General features: G+C 30.4%; 1 protein-coding gene across 1 annotated transcript in view; it reads right to left on the bottom strand.

Annotated features, from left to right (window-relative positions):
• The window catches only part of LOC149479328 (atrial natriuretic peptide receptor 3), a 90,980-nt gene extending 82,056 nt beyond the window's left edge, over positions 1-8,924 (bottom strand). Inside the window, exon 1 of the mRNA XM_089708304.1 lies at positions 8,800-8,924. The gene's annotated coding sequence lies outside the window, so the exon portion shown is untranslated. The remainder of the gene's footprint in view (positions 1-8,799) is intronic.
• Positions 8,925-15,393: the final 6,469 nt, after the last annotated feature.

The following is a 15,393-nucleotide window of genomic DNA, read 5'->3' on the forward strand; positions in this document are numbered from 1 at the left end:
TTTTTACCTAATTGAAAATATAAACAGGAAACAAACGCACTGATAAAAAATAATCAAACCCCATCAAATTTAAATATTCAACAAAATTTTAATAGATACCAAACTCGAAAAAGTTTATTTTGAATGTAGGTATGAAAAAGCCATTCCGTGGCTTATGGAATACCAATTATTTAATGCCTATTTCTATGTGGCTAATGGATATGTAGACATTTAATTTTATGGGTTTTATGTGTATATTTTCATATAATATAATTCTCACACCACGGGGTTTGTCTCCTCCGAAACGGCTTGATCGATTTTCATAAATTTTTCATTGTATTTTTTAAGCTATTGCATAGCTTCTATCGCGGGCCTTGAGCGCGGCGACCGAATCGAGAAATTCCGTAACGAAAAAACCTCACGCTCCCCATTCCGACGGGCTCAGAGGTGTGGCTTGAAGGCATGCTATGCAATAGCTTTACCGCGGCAGTCCCCGAATGCCACACGTCTTTTTTTATTTTCTTTCTTTTTGTAAGTGATAAGAGTTTTAAAACTCATCTCTCTGATTCAACTGGGTAAGCACATAATATGTGTTTTTTTTTAATGCAAGCTATGAAATATGGTTAATGATTACTATGAAAAGGTACTCTATTTAAAGACGTTGATAAGCCTTTTACCTTTTAGCGGATTAAGTCTTTTAATTAACAGGAATTTGCAACTCAGGATCTTTATTATATAATAATTATATAAATCCATACTAATATTATAAATGCGAAAGTAACTCTGTTTGTCTGTATGTTACTCAATCACGCCTTAACTATTGAACCAATTTGCATGAAATTTGGTATAGAGATATTTTGATACCCGAGAAAGGACATAGGCTACTTTTTACCCCGGAAAATAGGATAGATTTATCCCGGAAATCCCACGGGAACGGGAACTATGCGGGTTTTTCTTTGACTGCGCGGGCGAAGCTGCGGGTGGAAAGCTAGTAGTTAATAAATTTTTTGTCCAAATAGTTTTACTTTTTATAAAATCTGAAATTAACAGGAACATACTCGCATGTAGGTATGTATGAATAAAAATAATAATATCATGTGTTCTATTGTAATAATGCCACAAAAATATCTTATTTTTCATATCCAAGCCTTTTTATTCAATAATCATATTTGTTAAAGAATATTTAACTACAAACAGCCTTTAGGGACTAGCCAGACCTCTGGATGTCTTTCAAAACTATATTGACCCTTATCTTTTCAACCAACGCGCCCAAAATCAATTTCAATTCGAAGCTTATATTTATCTTCTCTTAACACTCTATGTGCAGTACATTTTTGAAAGATTTCATTCATTTGGGACTATGTAATAGTGGGAAAAATAAATTAAAATTGTAAATATTATGTTGTCTGTTTATTTACTTAAATACTTTATTGTATTTTCTTGTGTTTGATTTTACGCGAGTATGCATTTAGAAATTAAAGTTTTTAACTGATTTTAAACGCGATTTATTCATTATATACTTTATTGTTAATTATATAATACAGCTTAATTAATAACATCTACACTTGTACAGCTGTACGCACTAAAGCGATTTCTTTCAGGCAATATTGGGATATACAAAAATAATAATTAAAAGGGGATGCCTATAGGCATAAATGCATGAATTAAATCATATAGAAGGAAGAAAATAAATATATTGACAAAAACATTACGTGCAAAATTTCTCTTAATATTAATTGAGGTAAATGAACACAGCTTCAGCAAAATGTTGCGAATAACTAGCTGCGCTCCTCGGTTTCACTCGCGTGGCTCTTCTCCTGTTGGTCTTAGGGTGATGATATATAGCCTATAACCTTCCTCAATAAATGGACTATCTAACACTGAAGAAATTTTTCAAATCGGACCAGTAGTTCCTGTGATTAGCGCGTTCAAACAAACTAACAAACTCTTCAGCTTTATAATATTAGTATAGATTAATTAATTGAGGCAAATGAACACAGCCTCAGTAAAATGCTGCATATTAATAAATGATCTTTCATCTATATCGCTAAAAGAAGAAGAGGTTGAAACGTTAAAATAATATCATTTTAGTCAATTCTATAATCGAACCTTTACCTAGCTTTTAAAATGGTTCTTAGGTCGTTTTATAGGACAATTACTGTTTATTGGCATTAAAATAGATTTAAAGCAGACTGCGTCTTACCAGATCGTGATTTTTATGTCCCTTCGTTTAATTGTAATGGGTTTAATGGTTATAATACCTAGAATAATTTCTTATTTATAGAAAATTTTAGAATAGAAATTGTATGAGATAAGTATATATATTAGTAAGGTGGACTTAAAATGGTCCTGAAAACTATTATTTCCATTGCATCGAAATTGATTGATCGCTTGATAAAATAATAACTGTAAAAATACATTCCGCCATTAAATATTTAGCATAGGTATATAATGTAAGTAATCGAAATTTGGCACTTGTATGTATAAATAGATCACATAATTATACGTATATTAATTTCACGAAAAAGCTAAACAACATCTGTAGTCTGTAGACATTGATATAAAATTGTATTGAATAATGTACACTTTGTGGATTTCCCTTTTTTAAACACACAATAAAGACTGTATTACTTTCAATACAAAATCGATACCTATGTATTTCAAGTCAATTTCTTTGTAAACCAGCAATTTGTAATTGTAATGATTTTCCTACAAGATTCTACGTTGTAACACACAATCAAAAGTATAGCTAATAAATTGTTGTTGTTGATGGATATAAAAATCGTATAAAGAGAAAATAGCACCTACATACTATGTTTATATTTAACAATATGTTCTGTTTTGTTTCAGATAAGCAGTGTTAAATGAAACCCGAATTAACATTCGCAGACATTTTAAATACAGTCTAGTCCCGAACTAAACAAAGTTTTTAGAAACAAGTAAATGTTGGAAAACTAAATAATATGCCCGACCCTGTGGAAAGGTGAAAACTTCATATTGTTTATTTGTAAAAACTCTTTATTATTTAAATTTTCATACTCTTGTTAAGTACATATAAAACACATAAAATATATATATTAAACATAATCAGAAGAAGCATAATGCCACCCAGCGAGGGCTATACCCAGTAAAGATTGCGACATCGTGTACACCTGCGATTCCTGCAACTTATGACGGCATTCACCGTGATGCCCGCCCCGCCGAAGACGAAGACACTCTTCATTCTAACATCGAATGGGAGGGAAAAGAACATAGTTGAGATAGTTATAATTTTAAATGTAAAAATTATTATAAAGTTAATTTCGTTGATTTTTTTGCGCCTTCGCGGGTCGGTCAATTAAATTCTCTTACTATTAATACAATTCAAATCAAAATATACCTACAATATTACGATACACTTATTTAACAATTAAGATTTGAACAATAAAAATGTCCTTGCTAATATTGTTTAATAGCACGCATAACATCATCATCAACCATCTTACACAAATAAATAAATTGAATTACCTTTGAATTTGAAAGATCAATCATCAAACCTCTATAGTAACAATGCTCAAAGAAATATCACACACAATTGTTAAAATTATACTTGCTAATTTTAGTATGAGGAATACTTCAAAGATAAATGACAAAGGTTGGAAATAGGCAGGAAATCACCTTCCACGCTGTCAGTTGTCACTCAGGGACTTGAAAAGCCCTCAAAGCCCTTATATACCTACGTATAGGCTTGTATACTATGACGTATTGTAAGGAAGTATTAGATAGATCCTCCTATCAATGTTGGTATCATTCCTTTCAAAGGCTTAAGACAATGTCGAATGTTAATTTAATACAATATGTGAAAATACTTTTAAGAGGAGGAATGCAAAACGTTATAATGCAGTGTTTAAAATATGAAAATATAATAGTACTAGCGGTCCGCCCCGGCTTCGCCCGTGGTACCTACATGTTTAAACTTTCCTATCTCTCAAGTTGGATCGAACTGCACATGGTGTGCGAATTTTATTATAATCGGTTAAGTGGTTTAGGAGTCCATTGAGGACAAACATTGTGACACGAGATTTATATATATTAAGACTAGCGACCCGCCCCGGCTTCGCACGGGTGCAATGCTGATACTAAATACACTACAGAAAAACTGTGAACGTTGTATAATATGTATATAAAAACATAGCGGCCCGCTCCGGCTTCGCACGAGTATAAAATATATAGCCGGGCGGCCGGCCGGTACCGCCGCAAACGCTACGTCCCGCAATTTTTAAATCTGTAATATCTTCGAAAATATTCACTTAAATCATACGGTGTAAAGGGAAATGTAGATCTATATTAAATGAACAATGTATTCAAGGTATTTAATTGGTTAAGGATTAATGCTGTATTGGTTAAAATCGCATCGAAAATTAGCCATTATTTGTCGTAAAAAGTAAATGACAAAAAAAAAAGTTATTGTGGGTTATCCATAAGAGATAGACATATACCATCACAGACTTTTCTGTAGACCTTTTCAATGTGTATAATACTTAGTACATTATTTTGATAAAACTCGTAGGGTGCAGCCTGCGTTTGCAATGTAAGCGGAAAAAATGTAATTTTTTACGACATCACATTAGAAACCTCAAAAATAACAGTACTTCTTCACTATTTAATGGATGTTATTATACATATAAACCTTCCTCTTGAATCACTCTATCTATTAAAAAAAACCGCATCAAAATCCGTTGCGTAGTTTCAAAGATTTAAGCGTACAAAGGGACAGGGAAATCGACTTTGTTTTATACTATGTAGTGATAAGATTATCAGATGTAATACAATAGAACATAATAAAATAACGACTTAATAATATAGAGCCCTTAGACTCTACGTTATTGGATATTATAGTTCTACAAATTAATTATTAATTGTTTTAACGCAACGATAACATTTAGCATAACAGTGAGGATTGCTTATATTTTTCTGTAGAAATAAAACACACATTTTTCGACTCCAATTAAATGTTACAAAATTCGCTCCGAATACCGTTCAAAAATAGCCTCTATCATTTCTAAGAATACCTTTTTAATACACAAAAATACTCCAATGTACGTATAGAATAAACTAATTGAAAATAAAGGAATTCCTCATATAACTTTTAGGTTATCTCTATAAAAAGAACGTGTATAATTTATGATAATCTCATCATAAAATGTTTGTCTAAATATGTACTTAGATATCCATAAAATCTAGCGTCTTTCTTGTCACATAATCTGTGATATTTCCTGAGTACTAATGTACAAGTTTTTAGTTTTAATAGCAGATATTACATTCATAATTGTTTGAATGAAAGCGAAGATATTTACATTTGGCTAAATAAAGGCTAACGATTTCTTTATTGATTTCTTTCAAATTTTGCCCTAAACCGATATAGATAAGTATGAAAACATAAAACGTTAACGTTATTTGATGGGCCCTGGGCAGCGTTGAGCTAGTAAGGCAAGCACGATAGCGTAGAGGGCTTATATTATTATGTCTATCAAGAAGATTCAAGATCGACCGTCATTGTAGATCGCCTTCGCCATGTTGGACCAACGCATTGTGTAGAGGGCAAAACAAATGAATTAGTGTGATTGGTTTTACTATTCTCTTATATATAAAAATGAATCGCAAAATGTGTTGGTAAGCGCATCACTCGAGAACGGCTGAACCGATTTCGATAATTCTTTTTTTATTATATTCCTTGAAGTACGAGGATGGTTCTTATGTAGAGAAAACGTATACATGTACCACGGGCGAAGCCGGGGCGGACCGCTAGTTACCAATAAATTCAAAACCGTAATCAAGTTCATGTAAATAAAATATTAAGTACTTATAAGTTTTTCTTTTGCAAAATTTATAGCAGAATAACTCAAACAAATTGTTAAAGCGACATTCATCATAATTCATGAAGAATTAGAGAGAAAAATAAACCGAACTTTTGTCATTAGTACCTACATAAAACACTGTTTAAATTCGCATCTTGCTACGATTTACGCAGTAGTCAGTACCCTGTTATTTATTATCTGATATATAAGTAATAAGTTATATAAGATTTTTTTCCATCTTTGGTGTGAATTAAAAGGTTATGGTTATTAAATATTTCAGGACAGGACAATTTTCACATACGGCACGATCTGATCCCATACTAAGCTTTCGTTTGTGTTATGGAAACCACATGACTCATAAACATACATATATAATTAAATACTTATATTAACACTTATAATTAACACCCAGACACAGAGCAAATATCTATGTTCATCACACAAATATTTGCCCTGGGTGAGAATCGAACCCACGACCTCTGGCTTGGAAGGCAGGGCCATTACCAAGCAAACCAACCGGTCAGTCTAAGTATAAAATAAGTCTTACTAGTAGTTATATATTAAGGTGTTAAAGCTTGGAATCGCTTTTACTAAAGTATAATATACTAGTGGTCCGCCCCGGCTTCGCCCGTGGTACATATTTCGCAATAAAAGATAGCCTATGTCCTTTCTCGGGTATCAAAATATCTCCATACCAAATTTCATGCAAATTGGTTCAGTAGTTTAGGCGTGATTGAGTAACAGACAGACAGACAGAGTTACTTTCGCATTTATAATATTAGTATGGATTGCTTTGTTAAAGTAAATATACAATTCCTACAACAACAACGACCTACATACTGGTAAAAAGCGCTAGGTTTCGCCAAGTTTTCAAACTTTTGCCAAACCTTTCTTTAACTGGATAAAATAGTACTTTTTTTACCTATCGGTTTTCACTCTATGGTTTTCACACATCTAGATAAAAAAGGTTATGTTATCAATTCTTCTTAAACTGTCAACTGTGGTTTCAAGACAGAAGGAGAAAGTTGGTTGGATTGTTCAAAACATACAAAATTATTTAATCGGAACCTCCTTGATCCGATAACTGCAAAAAATAACTCGGGACCAAAGGTTATAAAAACAGCTTTTATGCAATTTTCAGCAAAGCCGTAACTTTTGTCATAAAATAAGTTTGAACAAAATTTTTAGATCAGCAGAATTATAAGAAGTGTTCAAATACTTATTGCTAAGAGCCACCGCTAATAATAATTAATTAATAACAATTCAAAAAAAAGCATCTTGCTTTTTTTTTTTTTATTAATTATTTTATTAATTTTCTTTTTATTAATTATCCAGTAATCATAATATACCTAGTATCTATATGTACACATGTTTCTTTTGAGGTAATATTATTACCACTTTTTCAACGTAGTTTCACAGGCAGGCGGAAACTATCGAACAATAATAAGTTTGGTCCAAATTGATCGGAATAAAAACTTAATGGATAAAAAATTATCACAAAAAGATCATGTTCAGTTGTAGTACAATTATATGTATACTTAATTATTTTTTACTTCGATCGAATTCTTAATTATTTGATGTTACTTTACTTTTTTAAGGTATTTCTCTACAGGCTCTACATAAAAAGAAGTGCAAAGCTTTAAGAGAAGATCTAAGTATTTATAAACAAATTATGTTAAATGATAGATTGATACTGTTTGGTATGTGTTAGTAAACAATGTGATGAATTTTATTTTATTTTTCTTAACATAGAGCTAGCATAAGTAAAACTAATTTTATTTGTATCCTACTCCCTATTGCACGCCTCATAAGCGAAGCGTTGAGGTGGGTACTACTGTCACTTCGCGCAAAACATCTGATTTTTCAAACTTAAAAGTTAAAATGTCTTTATGTATCATACATTGCACTTGTAAGATAATACATACACACACATATTAAGAAAAAACACTATTTTTAACATTCATGATATTTTTGATGTCATTTTTGTTATTTAAACTAGTTAAAATACAGTTTAAAAAAGTTCTGTCTTGGACGTCCGTGTGTCTGTATGTGCGGAGGATTTTCTTGTTAACACGATAGCGACCGAAATACTTTACTAATCGAGTCTTTTTTTTTCTCTTACGCTTGAGTATGCTCAGGAATAGAACCCTTTCATTTTTCAGGGTCTGATTCGATGTGGTTTAATTGTTATTAAATAAACAAAAATAATAATTAATAAATAATTATTAAAAAAAAATTATGAGGCGTGCACTTTTGGATTTTCCAAACTTTTGCTTATTATCGCTGATTTTTCGGAGCTTAAAGCTTATTGGCAATTGAAGCAGCTTAAAGTATTCTTACGCTACCAGAAAAGCTTTGTATTTCGTAAAATCAACGTTATATTTTATTCACAGCTTATGATAGTAGTGATTAATTAATTTGTCCTTATTTTATTTCTATAAATTATTTCAATTTTTTTACAACGTAACAAATTGTTAATTAAATAATTGTAAACTGTAACATAAATTATTGTAAATTGTAACGTAAATTATTCGCCGAACTCTATCTTTATTATAATAAGTACGTAAAAAATCACGTCACCACGTGGTTCATAAATCTCTTGATAAAAACATTGTTTATACAACCAATATTATTTATTAACAACATAATATGTCGCATTACTGACACCGATAAAGGCATAAATCTAACAATATAGGTACAATATTGATAAATATAATCTTAATTGAATTTTATTACATATATAATAAACGTTTAATTCGATTAATTTTGAAATTGTGTTTTTATTCATATCAACAAAGTTTTGAAAATTTACTGTATACATACTATATGTATCATAATATCTATTAGATAGACACTCGAACAACATCAACTCGACAATCTTATCATTATTTTGTCTTTATGTAAGGAAAACGAACAATACAGTGGAAAGTTTAAACCTCTACAATATTTTTTATCAAATCATATAATATGACTAAAAACTCACCAAAAATTATCCAAACACTTTCACAATAGTTAAAAGCACTTAAAACACAATATTTATCACAAGAACGGGATACGTAAAAGCTATCGACGGAAAAATCGACACACGTCCACACGCGCCGGCTTCACGTATTCAACTGATTAAGATTTCGATATCTGCTAAAACCAAAAAGATATAAAAAAATCAAAATTATCAATGCAAATATATATAGGGCTTTCACTTTTATAAATTACATTTATGGAAACTAAATAGTAAATACTTATTTAAAAGCTGTCTCGCGCAAAATTATTTATGAAACGCACGGCTCTAGGTGTCATTGTAATGTTTATTTTTCACGGTAATTATCTAATATTTGTATTAAAAACGAGCGTATAATATATTACGTAATTTAACCACTATTTATTAATGTAGAGATCATCTAAATCAACCGTTCAAACCAATGCTATAATAATTTAATATGCTTATTTAACCAATAATGTATTATTTAACAATGTTAGACACTAAAATAAACAATATTGTATGGAATAATGCATTCGAATTTGCATATTATTCATTTAGAATATTCGATTGACCGGTTGGCTTGGTTGGTAGTGACCCTGCCTTCCAAGCCACTGGTCGTGGGTTCGATTCCCGCCCGGGGCAAATGTTTCTGTGATGAACATAGATGTTTGCTCGGTGTCTGGGTGTTGATTATCTACATAAGTATTTATTTAAAATTATATATGTATGTTTATCAGCCATCTGATTACCACAAGCGAAAGCTTAGTATGGGATCAGATCGTGCCGTGTGTGAAAATTGTCCTGAAATATTTATTTTATTTATTTATTTATTCAGTAATCATCCTTTATTATTAAAACAACATAACATTACTGTATTTTTGTATATTTAATCACACGTTAGTATCATTATTTGTAGAGTTTAAGAGATTTTTTTAAATTAATATGAACTGAAAAAAATAAATTATCAACAGTACTTGACATTTTCTTGTTATTACTGGATAATCTTCGAATATAAACATTGTTATCCATGGCCATATACAAATAATTATATTGGCGTACAGTAAATATTAATCATATAGATAAAAATCGTCTCAGAGTAGCTACTACGTCACAATTATTTAATGTGATATTTTTTATGCACGGAGTTTGCCTTGTGATAGACAGACTGTACATGCTTATCACATCAATACTAACTAAATCTTGAAAACTATAATAATATAATGCCATATCTAAAATAATAAGACATAATATAACTTTTTATCAAATTAGTAGAAATAGGCGGGCGAAGGTTTTGTTCATCTATACTAATATTATAAAGAGGAAAGGTTTGTATGTATGTATGTATGGTTTTCACGCATAAACTACTGAACCGATTATAATGAAATTTAGCACACATATAAAGGGTAACTTGTCCCGGAAATCCCACGGGAACGGGAACTATGCGGGTTTTCCTTTGAAAACGCGGGCGAAGACGCGGGCGAAAAGCTAGTTATTTATATTTTGTTTTCTTCTATTTCACACGCATTCTTTCTTCAATTACGCTCTACATTTTGTGATATCTTTTTTTTTTGTTCGCAGTTCAGTCTGTCAACCCTAAATGAAATGTACAAAAATAAAGAACAATTTATAGATAGGCGACGTATCGGCCGATAAGATAGTCGACTCAATTAATATTTTAAGTAAATTAATACATTCCCATGATAAGATGGTTTAATATAAACCTTTTATCACAATTCAAGTGGTAGATACGGTATTTGTGTGATTCTTTCAATGTGTGCTTTGATTTATTAGTGTTTGTTCACACATACATGATTTTCGGTCAATATTTGCTATTATATCATAGTGACATTTTTTAGGTTATGAATGATGTTCAGTGCTTTTAAAAATAGACGGACTCGGGTTTTGTTTTTTGTTTGAAGATTAGCATTTTATTGAAGTTATTTCTTGTATATCTTGACATGTGTATCGTTTATGATCAGTGATAAATCTATCTATCTAAACTTAATCTTAAACGAGCAATTCTTTATAAATTATTTGGATCTCGGAAGCGGTTTTGACGATTTTTATGAAATTTAGTATGCAGGGAGTTGCAGTAGCTATTAATCGATCGAGCATCTACTCACTCGAGAGTTAGTTTAATGTTGTACAGATGAAAAGTTTAAAATCGTTTGTATCCTTTTTTGTGCATGATTAATTAAATCAAGTATATTTTATTTAAACTAAATGATAATTTAATTCTGTATATTGTATAATTTACTTAAACGAGATTTTTATATCAAACTATATTACTCACTACTTTACTTACTTCTAAAGTGTTTTATTCCATGAAATATTAATCATTATTGAAGTGAAACTTCTTTATCGGGGTTGGAAAAAAATTTAGTGTAACATTTTTTCGTTACGCGTAACATTTTTCCGTTACGCGCCATCTTTTTCTTTCTCTACCACGCGTGATTCGACGTATTTCTGTAAAATTGCATATAGTAAATTATTTTTTGAAAAATAAGGTCATAAAGAAGTTTCACTTCTTACGTGTGTTCACTAGCACACGCACACATTTATTTTTATTATAGAGTTGTACTCCACTAGTAAACTTGGGCTACTTAGAGTTCGGATATGTGAGTTTTGATTATCTTTAACTATACCAATAAAGACAACCTTTAATCCTGATATAGTATGATTTTTTTCTAAATATTTATTTACTGTTCGCCGTTTAAATCTTCCATAACCACTACATAAATTAAACCAAAATTATCTATAATTATAGAATCAAGTTTTAGCAAGACTAACTAAAAGTAATTAATTTCAATGCATATAGAATAGGTACAATAATTTTGCTATACCTTGTATTGAACACAAAAACAAACTATATCTTACTGTAATGACAATACAACAGTCTTTATCGCTAATCAATGATTCTCGCAACGGAGATCTTCAGCCAATAATCTTAAGTACCACTTGACCGTATTAAACGTGTCTTCTGTAAACTATTTTTAGCCTTATATTACCTACACCTGTATGTTTGTATGTAACCGACTCCTTTAGTCGATTTGTATGTAACCAATGACTCTATTATACTAGTAGACGCGGCATACGCCAACATCATTGCACTAAAACAGCGTAATTAATACATACCTACTTACTAACGCATTATCACCAATACAGTTGTTCTCTCTTTCACTCTCACGCACGAGACATAATACATGTCTCACTCATGTACTTCGTAATAACAACTGCCGATTAAAATATAAAAAAGAACGTCCAGCCACGACGCTGAATGGTGCGTGACTAAGTGAAACTCGGGCACTTAGCTGAGTTTTTTCTTGCCAAAATAGAGAGCGGGTAACGTATCTACCTTTTTATATATCATAGTATGTAACCAATTCTTTTGAAGTCTATTTGAGCTCACTACAAATGGACAGATTTATTCCATCTTTGTACACTTATCAAGGATCGGTGTCAATACAATAACTTCATGATTATCTTATTTTCCGAAACTACAAAAAAATAAGTGTGAAAAAAGTGTGTTTTTAATGTTTACTACATTTATTATTATAAAATTACGCTTTAGATGATTTAGCTTAAAACGTAATCTTGAGAATTTCTCAGACATTAACAAATAAGGTTCCTTATCTTATTTAAATGTCTAGAGCCGTGAATTTTTTTAATCATAATTATTATTTCATAACAATTGTATTTTCTACGTAACTCTATTATGTTTTTATATTATACTAGCGGTCCGCCCCGGCTTCGCTCGTGGTACATATTTTCGTTTTCTCTACATAAAAACCATCCTCGTACTTCAAGGAATATAATAAAATATATAAAGATATTTTTTCACTCAATAATCTTTCAAGTAACTCAAAATTATTTCTAATACAATTTTAAAAATAACTATTAATCTGTTTAATACATTCATTTAGGTTTATAAACCAATACTTTATTATTATTTTCTCGTTGAAACAAAGACTTTCAATAATCTGTTCATCATTTTTTATACCTTTATTTCATTAAAATACAATGATTGGATAAACCGTGAATATATTATATCGAAGAAAAAACTGTACAAGAATTTTGATCTCTATCTCATTCTATTTCATAAAACTAATCCTATCCAAAGGTTGCCCGGCAGAGATCGCTTGAAAGCGATATGGCCGCCTATTTAACATGTTGTACCTATCTTATATGGTTTTATCTTTTCTTTTTCTTTTCTTCTGTATGTGTGTGTTAAATAAAGAATTTCGTGTTGTATTGTATTGATTTAATAACTGTTAGTGACAAGGGTAACTCACGAACTTATTTATCCTTCTAATAAATAATTACTTCGTACGAAACTTTGTCTCTTGAGTTATTATTGTGAAAGACATATAGGTAACATAACTAGATTGAAGATCCTTTCCAAATAAGACAGGTAAACTAACTTCGTAATTCGATTCATAATTTAATAAAAGAAAAGTATGAATAAATAATCTGTAGGCCCAGACGATTTATTAACGAACCAAAATTCATAAAATGTGGTGTACATATCTAATTCTAAAACTACGCAGCGTATTTTGATGCAGTTTTTTTGTAATAGATAAAGTGGTTTCCCGAGAAATACCTTTACATTTTGTTAAGATTGATAAGTCTTTAAGGGCATTTTATGCCTAAATTTCAGGTTTCAAGGACGAATTATTAATATACGGATATCAAAATAAATCAATCGAATTTATTAGTTTATGCAGAATGTTTATGTAATAATGATTTATATCTAACCTTTGAGATTTTCAGATATAAACGTAGCTGTATAAATGTTCTATAATTATTCCATATTTTACATGGTAAAGTTATAAAAATACATACTGTATGGATACTATTATTTTTTTACCATTGCCTATAATATAACATCCTGTATTATAAGACTTATGTTAAAAATATACAAAATTAAGGACTTATAAATCACATCATAAGCGTTTTTTTGTGTTTATCCATAACATACAATAAAACATAGACTTTCCTAAAATCATTGGCATATTTTTAAATTACGTTGTACAATTCAAATGGTGAAAGCAATTCTAAATACAATTCGTACATTTTATTCTACACAGCGCAATTAAGGCGGTATACAAATAACATTGTTTGTAAATGAAAAAGGTCCCAGTATTTAATTTATATCTAGACATTGTATTGGCAGTATTGTGTCTCGTCTAATTACTTTTTAACCCCCGAAAGAGGGGTGTATAAGTCTACAGTGACTATATGTATACTGCCAACAGTTTGTTATCAAATAGTCGTTTAATTTAGAGCCTAGCCGCTTTATTAAACGAGACCTTTATACTACCGGCATATTACAAAATATGTGATACATATTTAGATATTCAATCTAACAGTAAGGAACGTGATTTGGATATGTTTCAAGTAGCTAAATCAGCCGTTTAATTAAGAGCCTAGTCTGTGATAAACGGTGCCATCTGTCATAATTATACAAATGCTCTCATATCGTCGCGATTTTCCTAAACATTTCATACAAAAGATGTAATTAACAATAATATTTGAGATTTCGTAGGAGGTATACCCTCAGGGATTTTGTTAAGTCCCTGGTATACTCATTTCCCTATGCCATTTATATTATTCTCTGTTAAAAATATGACTTCCTCGCGTTTTGATTACAAGTCAGTGGTAAATGGTTAAACTATGTCATGACGATTCAAAAGTGCTTCTAGAAGAAGTCCAATTGAATAAATAAATGTTTGAGTTGGAGTTTTCTTATGTATTTCATCGGAATTGCCGAATTTTTTCGCCGAATTTCGACTAGCTAGCGAAGATAATAGGTTTCAAACTTTGTACTTATTTGATTTAGCGCCAGTATCTATTTAATCTTTTCAAATCCCTAATATGATTCAATTACTGATATTAAATTTGTATTATCTTATGATATTTACTATTTTTATCCATTATTTTTAAGATATCTATAAATGAAAGAATCATTGCGCAATTTAGCTATGGTATGATAAAAATTTATTAGTTCAGACTTAATCACAGGGGAAGTACAAAGTTCATTAGACTAGAGAATGCGCACAACTTCGATCACAACAAATTAGTTTTTTTTTTTTTTTTGCTCTGAATAAAAGTAGTATAAAATATCTTTGACAATACATGTGTTTAAATAATTATTAGATCTGTCGTAATATTATAACTAGCCATTTGCCCCAGCTTCACTTCTTGCTTCATTTGAAAATATCCTTCCTGAATAGTTGAAATAATTTTCACAATAGGACCCCACAAAATTCTCAACTTCACCTATTTATAATATTATCATACTTATTTATTTAAATAAGTATTTAATAACATTGTGTGTTACATTTAACGTTCTAAGCTTTCAAAATCATCCAATTTAATTAAAATAAATTAGATACATAATATAAAATTAACCTCAAATTAGTAACAAGGACCACAGACAGCTAATTTGCCAGTTTAATGGTCACCATTAGAGTATTTTATTTGCTTCATTACATCTATTCAATTAGCAATATTAAATATATGACTCTATGAGGGTAGTGAATTTGATTTCTGTAGATATTTATCTTTGTGGGCGAAAGTTTGTACGTTTTCAATCTA

The sequence above is a fragment of the Colias philodice genome, chromosome 20, assembly GCF_061535455.1.
Source record: "Colias philodice isolate Cphi_HAF_F1 chromosome 20, ilColPhil1 Martin Lab GWU primary, whole genome shotgun sequence".
NCBI classification, from domain to species: Eukaryota; Metazoa; Arthropoda; class Insecta; order Lepidoptera; family Pieridae; genus Colias; species Colias philodice.